This window comes from Aegilops tauschii, chromosome 5 (assembly GCF_002575655.3).
Source record: "Aegilops tauschii subsp. strangulata cultivar AL8/78 chromosome 5, Aet v6.0, whole genome shotgun sequence".
Lineage (NCBI taxonomy): Eukaryota > Viridiplantae > Streptophyta > Magnoliopsida > Poales > Poaceae > Aegilops > Aegilops tauschii.
Window position 1 is genome coordinate 443,101,639 of NC_053039.3, and position 12,518 is coordinate 443,114,156.

Genomic DNA, 12,518 nt, shown 5'->3' on the forward strand with positions numbered 1-12,518 from the left:
GAGAAACTATAATCTCTAATTGTCATTGCAAACATGTTTAATCATAATGGGCTAAAGCATGGATGCTAGGTTAAACATATTTACACAAACAGAACAAGTCGAGTTCATACCAGTTTCTCTCTGCCATTGCCTTTCACTTGCACGACCGAACGATATGAAAATAATAAAAGTGCAAGAGTGCCGTGGACTAAGCTGGAATCTGCAAACATTTTATTCAACAGGAGAAGATAAGGTAAAATGGGCTCTTTATTAGTTCAATAGTTATTCATATGAGAGCCACTCAACATTTTCATCGTGGTCTTCTCCTCGGTAAGACTCGAATAAAAAGAAAAAGAAATTCAGAGAAACACACTGAAATATTTTTGGAGTTTTTGGTTTTCTTCAACAAGCAAATAAAAAGAAAAACGAGAAAAACTATTTACACGGGAAAGCTCCCAACAATCAAAAGAAGAACAAGGAAATCTTTTTGGGTTTTCTTTTTAATATTACTACTAAGCATGCATATAAAGTAAATTGACTACAACTAATTTTTTGGTTTTTCTAAAGTTTTTCAAACACACAAGAAGAAAGCAAGAAAATAAATCTAAGCATGGATGATACAATGAAAAAGTGTGAACACCGACAAATGAATATATAAGTGGACATGAATGTAAAGTCGGTGAGAAACACGTACTCCCCCAAGCTTAGGCTTTTGGCCTAAGTTGGTAATCGATCAGTAGCCTGGAGGGTAGTAGTCGGTGTGGTAGCTCACGGAGGCTCTTGGTGCGGATGTCTCGGCCTGTCGTGCTGCTACCACTGCTGCGTTATGAGCTCGGGCCTCCCTCTCAAGAACAAAATGTCTCCCCTTGCTGTGATAATCAAAAAGAGTAGGCGCAGGCAAATATGTGTCCACAATAGAGTTTTGGTTAAACATTAGATTGTAAGTGAAATTATCAACCTTTCCCTTAAGGATCTTATGTTCTTTTAAAGTGCCAAAATCTAAATATCGTGTGGGTAGGATAGGATCAAAGGGCAAAGGTGAAACACCCAGCTCTTGTGCTAAACGCATGGCATAAATTCCACCATAGAACCAGCCATTGTTAGCATTATGCTGAACTCTACGTGCAACAATCGCTCCAATGTTATAATTCCTTTCACCAGTGAGAGCGGTGCGAATGAGGCTCAAGTCTGGCGCACAAAGAATGCTACAGTCTTGCTTGCCTACTATGCATTTCCCGTTAAATAATGCAAAATACTGAATTGCGGGAAAGTGAATGCTCTTTATTCTTCCTTGTCTCACTCCCCTATTTTCACGGTAACAAAGGCTAGTCAAGAAAGACTCGAACTCAGCTGTGAGTGGCTCATCAAGAGAGCCCCAAAATGTAAGTTTGCAATGGTAAGAAAAATTCTCCAGTGGGATAGTAAATGGTTTATCATAAAGCATAAAAGACACCCTAGACTCACGAGGGAAAAATGTAAATCCTTTGACAAATGACTCAGTGAGAAGTTGGCGTTGTTCACACTTATCTGAAAGGTAGGGACCGAGGCCGGCATTGTAAACATATTGCTCAAATTCCTCCTTAATGCCCACACGCACCATATACTCATTGCAAGGCCATAAGCATGTTTTGGTGGCGGCATCCCATGTGGAACTTTCACTCGGTTCAACATAAGACCGTCGAGCAGAACTGTCACTAGAAGATGCCCCCGAGGATCGTCTCCACGAAGAACTCCTTCCAAATAGGTTCATCATGTCCGCGTACAATTTTCTGAAAATAAAAATTTGGGGTGACAAAAATTTGTCAACAAAACTTTATGAAATTGATAGCAACTACTCATAGGGATACATAGAGGCCATAGCAAGCATTCAAACTACTTAGAACACTAAGAATTCAACATGCAAGCACATCTACAGCAGCACCAAGAGTAGCTAATTATTCAAAGTATAAACCACTAAAGCAAAAACTAATTGGACAAATGGTGGAGTCACATACCAAGCAACAATCCCCCGAAACAGTTTCGGAAACGGAGCTTCGAGCAAAAAGATCGAAAACCGCGGGTTTGAGCTCGAGAACACGGGAAAGAGAGCAATGGAGGGTTTTTTTTCTGGAGGTAAGTAATGATGTGGGCTAAAGAGATAGGTGAGGAAGCCCACGTGGGGACCACAACCCACCAGGGCGCGCCTAGGGGTCCTGGCGCGCCCAGGTGGGTTGTGCCCACCTGGTTCACCTCCCTCTGGTATTATTTGCACCAAAAAATCAGAAATATTCAGAAAAAATTTCATGTTCAATTTTCAGGGCATTCTGGGAACTTTTATTTTTGGGTCATTTTTTATTCCACGGGAAATTTAGAAAACAGACAAAACATGGCATTTTATTTTATTTAACTAACAAAAACAGAAAACAAAAGGTAAGGACAGAAGGTAGTGCTTACTAAATTCATCAGCTTCATACCGCTCAAAAATGATCCATTAATAAGGCTGATCAGGTCTTATTAACAACCACTTTCGATTAGCATGAAACCGAAGAACTTTCGTGAATCACTAAGTTACCTCAATGGGGAAATGCATTTCCCCAACAATAAGCATTTCATATTTCTTTTTGACAGTAGGTAGAGGTATTTGAAAACTTCCAATAGTGATTGTTGGAGATTTTTCAATAACATTAATACCATTCACTTGGAATTGACTCTTTGGAAAGTGAACCGTATGCTCATTACCATTGATATGAAAAGTGACTTTGCTTTTATTGCAATCAATAACAGCCCCTGCAGTGTTCAAGAAGGGTCTACCAAGGATAATCAACATGTTGTCGTCCTCGGGCATCTCAAGTATAACAAAGTCAGTCAAAATAGTAACATTAGCAACAACAATGGGCACATCCTCGTAGGTATGGCAGTTGATTTGTCAGTCATTTGCAAAGATATTTCAGCAGGTGTGAGTTTATTCAAGTCAAGTATTTTATATAAAGAGAAAGGCATAACACTAACACCAGCTCCTAAATCACACAAAGCAGTTTTCACATAATTCTTTTTAATAGAGCAAGGTATAGTTGGTATTCCCGGATCTCCAAATTTTCTAGGTACTCCATCTTTGAAAGTGTAATTAGCAAGCATAGTGGAGATTTCAGCTTCCGGTATTTTTCTCTTATTTGTGATGATGTCTTTCATATACTTTGCATAAGGAGGCATTTTCAAGATATTAGTCAAGCTAGTACGCAAAAAGACTGGCCTCGGCATTTCAGCAAAGCGTTCAAATTCTTCATCATCTTTCTTTTTAGTTGACTTGGGTGGAAAAAGCATAGGTTTTTTAACCCACGGTTCTCTTTCTTTACCGTGTTTCCTAGCCACAAAATCTCCTTTGTCATATCTTTTATTCTTAGGTTGTGGGTTATCAAGATCAACAGGTGGTTCTATCTCAACATCATTATCTGGTTCTTTTTCATTTGGTTGAGTGTCTTCATGAACCTCATCATTATATTTCTCATTATCACTAGGTGAGTGTTCATTACCAGACTGAGTTTCAGCATCTGAGATAGAAGTTTCATTATCATTATCAGGAGGTTTTTCTATTTCAGGTTCACTAGAAGTATGCAAAGTCCTGTCATTTTTCTTTTTCTTTTTCTTTTTAGAAGGACTGGGTGCACTAGTGTTAGCTCTTTGTGAATCTTGTTCAATTCTTTTTGGGTGTCCCTCGGGATAAATTGGTTCCCGAGTCATTTTACCTCCTCTAGTTGCAACTCTAACAGCAAAGTCATGCATATTATTATTCATTTCATCAAGCAATTCTCTTTGTGATTTAGCAACTTGTTCTAACTGAGTTTGAAACATAGAAGCATGTTTTCCAACACCTCTAACATCATTTGAGATTCTAAATAACAAGTCACTCAAGCGAGCAATCATATCAGAATAATATTTCAATTGTTTCATAACATCTGCATTGAAGTGATCTTGTTTTCTAATGTAGTTTTTAAACTCATAAAGGCATTGACTAGGATGCATATTGTGAGGATTATCATTATCATTGAACTTCATAAGAGAATTTACCTCTACCACCTTAGGAAGTGGTGGTGTATTAAGCCCGTGTATTTCTTCAATAGGAGGTAAATTTTTAACATCCTCAGCTTTAATACATTTTTCCTTCATAGATTTCTTTCCCTCTTGCATATCTTCAGGACTGAGATATAATATACCCCTCTTCTTCGGAGTGGGTTTAGGCGATGGTTCAGGAATGGTCCAATCATCATAATTTTCAATATGTTATTCAATAATTCTTCAGCTTGTCCAATAGCTCGTTCCCTGAAAACACAACCAGCACAACTATCTAGGAAGTCCCTAGAAGCATCGGTTAGTCCATTATAGAATATATCAAGTATTTTGTTTTTATTAAGAGGATGATCAAGCAAAGCATTAAGTAACTGGCAAAGCCTCCCCCAAGCTTTTTGGAGACTCTCTTCTTTAGTTTGCACAAACTTAAATATTTCCTGTAAGGCAGCTTGTTTCTTATGAGCAGGAAAATATTTTTCAGAGAAGTAATAAATCATATCCTGGGGACTACGCACACAACCAGGAGCAAGAGTATTGTACCAAGCTTTAGCATCACCCTTTAATGAGAAAGGAAATAATTTGAGAATAAAGTAATAGCGAGTTTTCTCATCATGAGTAAAAAGTGTGGCTATATCATTCAACTTAGTAAGATGTGCCACAACAGTTTCAGTTTCGTAACCATGGAAAGGATCAGATTCAACCAAAGTAATTAACTCTGGGTCGAATGAGAATTCATAATCCTTGTCATCAATAAAGATAGGTGAAGTAGCAAACTTAGGATCACACTTCATTCTAGCATTCAGAGATTTTTCTTTATACTTGTGTAATAATTTATCTAGATCATCTCTATCATTGCAAGCAAGAATATCTCTAGTTGTTTCTTCACTCATAACATAACCTTCCGGTACCTTAGGCAATTCATATCTAGGAAGGCTAGTTCTAGCAGGTGTTTCAGGAGATTCAGTTTCAAGCTCATCATCAGATTCAACAACATCATGTTGTATAACTCTAGCAATTTGTTTATCAAGAAATTCACCAAGTGGCACATCATCATTATCAAGCAAGGCACTAGCATCATCATAAGCATCATTCATAGTAGAAGTAGCATCATCAATAACTTGCAACATATCAGAATTGATAGCATGTGGTGGTGTTGCAATTTTACTCAAAACAGAAGGTGAATCTAAAGCAGAACTGGATGGCAGTTCCTTACCTCCCCTCGTCTTTGAGGGAAATATCTTAGTCTTTGGATCCTTCAGATTCTTCATAGTGATAATATGATAATAATCCCAAGTGACTCAACAAATATAGCTATGCTTCCCGGCAACGGCGCCAGAAAAAGGTCTTGATAACCCACAAGTATAGGGGATCGCAACAGTTTTCGAGGGTACAGTATTTAACCCAAATTTATAGATTCGACACAAGGGGAGCCAAAGAATATTTGAAGGTATTAGCAGCTGAGTTGTCAATTCAACCACACCTAGAGATTAATTATCTGCAGCAAAGTGATCAGTAGCAAAGTAGTTTGATAGTTTTGATAGTAGTGACAGCAGCAACAGTAACAGTGATAGCAGTAATCTTGTAGCAAGTGTAACAGTGATGATAGCAGTAGTAACTTAGTAGAAACAATATAGGATAAATTCGTAGGCATTGGATCGGTAACTTGTTGGATGATATTCATCAGTGACAGGTATAACCTAGGGCGATACGGCACAAGCTCCAGTTCATCGATATAATGTAGGCATGTATTCCGTAAATAGCCATACGTGCATTATTAAAAGAACTTGCATGACATCTTTTGTCCTACCCTCCCGTGGCAGCGGGGTCCATATTGGAAACTAAGGGATATTAAGGCCTCCTTTTAATAGAGAACCGGAACAAAGCATTAACACATAGTGAATAGATGAACTCCTCAAACTACGGTAATCACCGGAAGAAGTCCCGGTTATTGTCACTCCAGGGTTACCGGATCATAACACGTAGTAGGTGACTATAAATTGCAAGATCGGATCTAACACATGGATATAATGATGAATTCATAAACGGTTCAGATCTGAGTTCATGGCACCTGGGACCAAAGTGACAAGCATTAAGCATGACAAAGTCGTAGCAACATCAATCTAAGAACATAGTGGATACTAGGGATCAAGCCCTAACAAAACTAACTCGATTACATGATGAACCTCATCCAACTCCTCACCGACCAGCGAGCCTACGAAGGAATTACTCACTCCAAGAGGGGAGCATCATGGAATTGGCGATGGAGATGGGTTGGTGATGACGAAGAACGAAGATCCCCCTCTCTGGAGCCCCAAACGGACTCCAGATCTTCCCTCTCGAGGAAGAACAGGGCTTGGCGGCGGCTCCGTCTCATGGATCGTGATAATTCTTTCTCCCTGATTTTTTTCTCCGAAAATAGGATTTTATAGCGTTGGTTTCAGGGTCAACGGGGCCACCAGGTGGGTACAACCCACCTGGGCGCGCCAGGAGAGGGGGCGCACCCTGGTGGGTTGTGCCCACCTCGGGGCCCCTCTCCGGTAGTTCTTGGCTCCAGAAATTATTATTTATTATATAAAAATTCCTCGTGAAGTTTCGTTCCATTCCGAGAACTTTTATTTCTGCACAAAAACAACACCATGGTAGTTCTGCTGAAAACAGCGTCAGTACGGGGTTAGTTTCATTCAAATCATGCAAATTAGAGTCAAACAAGAGGAAAAGCGTGAGAAAAAGTAGATACGTTGGAGACGTAGCAAATGTCAACGGAACGAGCGAGAACATCCACGAGAAGAACTAGAACAGAGTCATCCTCCTCCATCTCCATCAACCCTAGTCGCTGCAATTTTCATCTCCATAGCCACAATCACTACCATAGTTCTTCTTCCACTAGATCATATACTTTCAATCGCGTATCACACACAACATCCACTATAAGACATATTATCTATCAATCTACCTCCATGATGTGTTCTATGACATGTTCTTCATGTGAACTGGTCTCCATGTGTGAGTAGTTCGGTAGGGTATGGGTTGAGGAAAGAGCCTTGCAATCCTCTGTACTTGTTGTGGGGGTCAATGGAAGGGCTTTGAATTAACGTCCTGTATGTGTGAATAAAATTGTTCCATAGATGTCTCTTGTCTCGTATGCATTCTTCATCCATGCAGGTACCCAGGATCATGGAGAGCGAGCCACGGAGAGGCTAAGGGCAGGGAGGCTGTGAAGTTCTTATGAACACTAGTGACATAAAGGTTTAGTAAGGTAACATGGATTCTATCTTTGGGGATTCAAGAGATGTAGCCATTAAACGTCCAAAGCTCTTATTTGATTATTGCAATCTTTATTATCAAGGCAACCCCACGAGACAGACAGAGCCTTCGGTTGGGCAACTGACTCTTGATGTAGGATGTGTGTTGGTTAATATGTAATTTGGACACTCCCACACTTCGGTTCATAACACACATCTCGATGGGTGACTTCCAGCGCACAAATTAAGATCATATTTGGTCCCAACACAAATACATGGTTGTAAGCATTAAGACATCATACCCATGCCTATTTTTATTATAAGTGTTCCCCTTCAATTTGTTTGATTCTGATCCGGCCAAAAGTTGGAATTGTTCTTTAACAAAATCTTACTTGAGACCCTAGCTTCAAAGGGGGCTTTCCTCTCGTGGGTTCGATAACTCAAGATCACCTCTGGGGAAATAGGCGAGAATCCTTTCTGCTCCATTTTTGGATCACCAATGGAAGTAATCACATACCAAAAAGTTGAAAGACTCGGTAGCATCCCTGACCAAGGACGCACAAAGAACTTAACTCATATTCCACCATGGCTTATAGAGCACCAAGGTCAAGCATCACTCGATGTAGAACTTCAAGAAGTAGATGATCTGTAAGCCCTCACAAACTTCTTGGTTCTTTTGCACTTTGATGGCTCCTCAGCACACCTAACCTATCAAGGAGGCTCAAACCCTCCATACACAACAAGCATTGCTTGGTGATAAATCCATTGCTTGCTCTTCAAATGATAATCTCATCCGCACTCAAAATGTCATAAAATAGGGAGGTTGGGTGTTTAAAAGACAGGCTTGAAAGCAAATAGGAGAGATTCAAAGGTTTGGAATACATATTGGAGTAGAATATCTTATGAACTCCCCGCAAAAAAAGAATATACTTTGAACTCGGCACAAGACTTAGAGATTCTTTGTCCGTATTGGATGTTTGAGATGACACCAGTAGAAAAAGATGCATTAGAGGTGTTCCACGGAGGTGGCTTTGAGTGTTAAAATCACTAGCCTATAGGGTAAACCTGTTCATGAACAGCCCGGGCCGGCCAGCCCGGCCCGAAAGCCCGACATCCGGCTCGGGCTCAGGCTCGACTTTTCCGCCCGAAGCCTGGCCTGAAAGCCTGGAAAAAGCCCGAAATGGCAGAATACGTATTTTATTCATAAATATAGGTATAATAATATATTATTATTATACACCAAAAATAGTTAATTTAATGAAAAAATGATATTGTTCATGTGCTTCGGGTCGGGCTCGGGCTTGGGGAATTTGCTTCGAGCTTTTCCAAGCCCGTCCTGGAACCCGATCTGATCCGGGGTATGATCAGGTTTACTATAGGGGAACATACTTGCAATATTTTTTGTCGTACATTATCACACCCAAAAACACTATACTATGAATAGGTCGGCAACAATCAATCTCACCAACTAGAATGCAACAAAAGCGAAGAAGATTGTTGGTGAAGCACAACGTTCCCCGTAGCTAGGTGATACCTCCTAGCCACGAGAAATTTCTCCAAGACGATATACGATCTAGTACCTAAGTAGACGATACATCCAAGCTATCCAAGCATACTGATATAGAGGTTCACAACACTTCATGGACCAACACAAAGAACCACTAGGAGAACTAGAGGGAGAGTCAACCTAGAGGTGTACAACAAGATGGGAGAGAAAATTATGTGCGAGTAGCAAGAGGGCGACGTCCACAAATTTGTTGTGCTCTAGGGGGCTCCCTCCCCCGACATATTTATAGGTGCCAAGGGGGGGCACCGACTTGGACGAGGGGCCTCCCCAAGGGTCAGAGGACTCCCCCTGTGCCTTGCCCCCCATGGCTCCCTGGTGCGACCCACTATGGGGAATATAAGGCCCATGTGGGCATTTACCCTTAGTCCAACCAAGGGGCAGCCCACTAGAACCCCTTGGAATGTTTGAAACCTTCTAGAACCTTCCATGACTTCTGAGACCCCTTGGAAGCATCACGTGCACTTTCGAGACACAAACGGGACCTCCTAGAACACTTTCGGGATCATCTGGAACACTTTCGGTGCTCAATTTCTCTTTCTATATTATGTCCTAATTCTTCGACAAACTCGTGGTGCAAACTCTCGTGGCACAAGTACCTAATGCAACCAAAAAGTTAGGTGAACTATTTTAAAGCCGTTCTTACCTAATTATTTTCAAATGAGCATGTGCATATTGTGCTTGTATTATCTCATGTCCTACTAATCCAAGAATGGTACATTTCATAGCCGTCCTCGAACTCTACTATATACACTGACCCACCGACAACGTGGAGAAGGTGCCCAGTAGAATCTAGCCCGGCACACGCCAACAACCAAATAAGCCGCAAAACCAGCTAATGGAGGTTCCTCGACGGTTGAGCCGAGGCCGCGTGGGGGCTGCTACTCACCATGGAGTTGTTGGATTTCCCCGAACAGGAAGGGTGATGTAGCACAACAGCAGAAAGTATTTCCCTTAAGAACCAAGGTTTATCGAACCAGTAGGAGGCACCAAGCTAACAACATTGGCAGTACCTACACACAAGCAAATAAATTGCTTGCACCCAACAAAGACAAGGGGGTTGTCATTGTCAATCCCCTTGTTCTTGCTAGTTACTCCCTTTGTGAAAAAAATATAAGACCGTTTAGATCACTGCGCTCTTATATTTATTTACGAAGGGAGTACAAGATTAAAAGCAAATAGTGATAGGGCAAAGAAGCAAGAAAATAAAAGAGCAAAAAGCGCAATTGTAGGAGTTTTTGTATTAATGAAAAATAGACCCCGAGGCCATAGGTTCACTAGTGACATCCCTCTATAAAGCATGTAGTGGCATGGTAGACAAATTATTGTTAGATAATTGACATAATATCACAAATTATAACTATGATCATTCATGGCATAATCTCACGTAGGCATTACGTCTGTGATAAGTAGAACGTTAAACTTACTAATGTGTACAACTATTACTCCATCCCAAGACCGCTATTCAGCATGCATCTGAAAGTATTAAGTTCACAAGAAATAGAGTAATGCAATAAGCAAGATGACATAATGTAGATAAAAGAAAACCTGGCAATAAGATTAACCCCATCGTTTTGTTCTTGGTGGCAACAACACAATACGTGTCTTGGTCCCTCCTTCCATAGCACAAGATCACCGCAACATTGAACACACTACTAGGCACCACTCCCTCTGAAGACCTACTCATGTATCTTGGCCAAAGAAGACTCATAGATCAGAAAGCATACATCGTTATAAAGTTACACAACAAATAAACTTCAAGAGATTCAAATAAATTCAATGAACGATCTGATCATAAATCCACAATTCATCGGATCCCAACAAACACATAACAAGAATTACATTGGACTTATCTCCGAAGAGATCATTGTATTAAAGATCAAGAAAGAGAGAGAGAGAGAGAGAGAGAGAGAGAGAGAGAGAGAGGGGGGGAGAGAGAGATCTAGCTACTACTATGGACCCGTAGGTCCTGGTGGAACTACTCACATGCCATCATGGAGGCAGCTGATTGATGAAGATGGCCTCCCCAATGATTCCCCCCTCCGACAGAGTGCCAGAACAGGGCTCCATATGGGGTTGCATCGGAACAGAGGCTTGCGAAGGCCATAAAATTGTTTCGGGTCTCGCTCCGAGGGTTTCAGAATATATGTGAATTTATAGGCAAGACATTAGGCAAACTCCACCGCGCGACCCCATCCTGTCCGCGCGCGTTCGTTTGGGGTAAAACAGACGAACCAGACGGCCCAGCGCGCGGGCGCAAACGGACTTTTGTCCGTTTTGTGTCCGCTTTCGACCCATCCCCGGCCCAAGTTTGCGCCGCTTTTGGGGTGAAACGGACAGCACGCGGACGCGCGGGCCGTCTGCGCGTGTCCTCCCCTGGCCCGCCCGTCGGTGGCATAGGGGCGCCTTTTTCTATCCGCCCCCTCCCTCCCTCCGGCCGCACGCCCTCCATTCTTCTCCACTCTTCCCCACTCTTCCCTCGCCGCCGCCGCAGCTGCTGCCATTGTAGTTGTGCAGCTCGGACGCGCGCTCGCCCATCCCCTTCCCCTCGGCACCCCCGAGCTATCCAACCACGGCCACCTGTTTTGCGCACCCGCCGGCCGGATTTGGACCGGATCCGGTCGGTCTTGAGCTCGCCAGGCTGTGGGAGGCCGCGCCACGCCATGGACTGGCCGGGCACCGGGCCGGAAGGCCATGGGAGGGCCGCAAGGCCACATGCAGGCAGTGGCTCCTTCTCTAGACGCTCAGATCTACACCGTCGGTGGTCCGCCGGCAGATACACGAATAGCGGTCGGCCGGGCTCGGTGCTAGCCCAAAAGCTCGTCGGCGCACCGTTGCCACTCATTAAGTGCGACCACTGCGTAAAGAAGGTCGTGCGCCGCGTGTCTACAACGCCGAAACATCCCGGATGGGTGTTCATCAAGTGCTTAAACGATGGGGTATGTGCTTTTTTTAGCTTCGGTTTGTGCTCTAGATTTGACTAGTTGTGCTAACTTCAAATTTTGTTGTGTAGAATGGATGCAAGTTTTGGTATTGGGAAGAAGAGTACAACGATATATTGATAGAGCGCAATTTATTAGATGTTCGTGCACTTTTAGCTAGCATAGAGGCTATAGATGAGACAAGTGCACTTGTTGCTAGATTAGAGGCTAGACACGAGACTAGATGCGAGGAAGCAACCTCTACTTCTTTAGACTCGAAGAAAAAAGAAACACGCAAGATGGAGACGGCTCCTCCGCAGATCAACAATGAATGCATCGAGAAGGCACTAATCCAACTTACAGGAGCAGTTATGGAAGTTGGATATCTTCTAAAATGTATTCTTGTGGTTCTTGTTTTCTTTGGTCTTGCTTTTCTAGTCAAAATTTGGTGACGTATTCCCATGTACCAAGAATGAATGATGAAAAAAGTTTAAGGGCTTGCATACAAAAAATACGCGGACAGAATGCGACCGGGATGCGTCCGCGCGTTGGGCGCACGGCCACCGCATCCCAGGACAGGTCCAGACACGACCTCATTGCCCTACGCAAACGGACAGAATCCGGGCAAAACGGACGTCCGTTTGGGGTCGCGCGGTGGAATTGGCCTTAGGGCAAACGAAGCATCAGGAGGTGTCCGGCACAGTGCAGACCCAGCGCATGCCAACAACCCAATAAGATGTAGAGCTGACAGCACACCAAAGTGTCTGG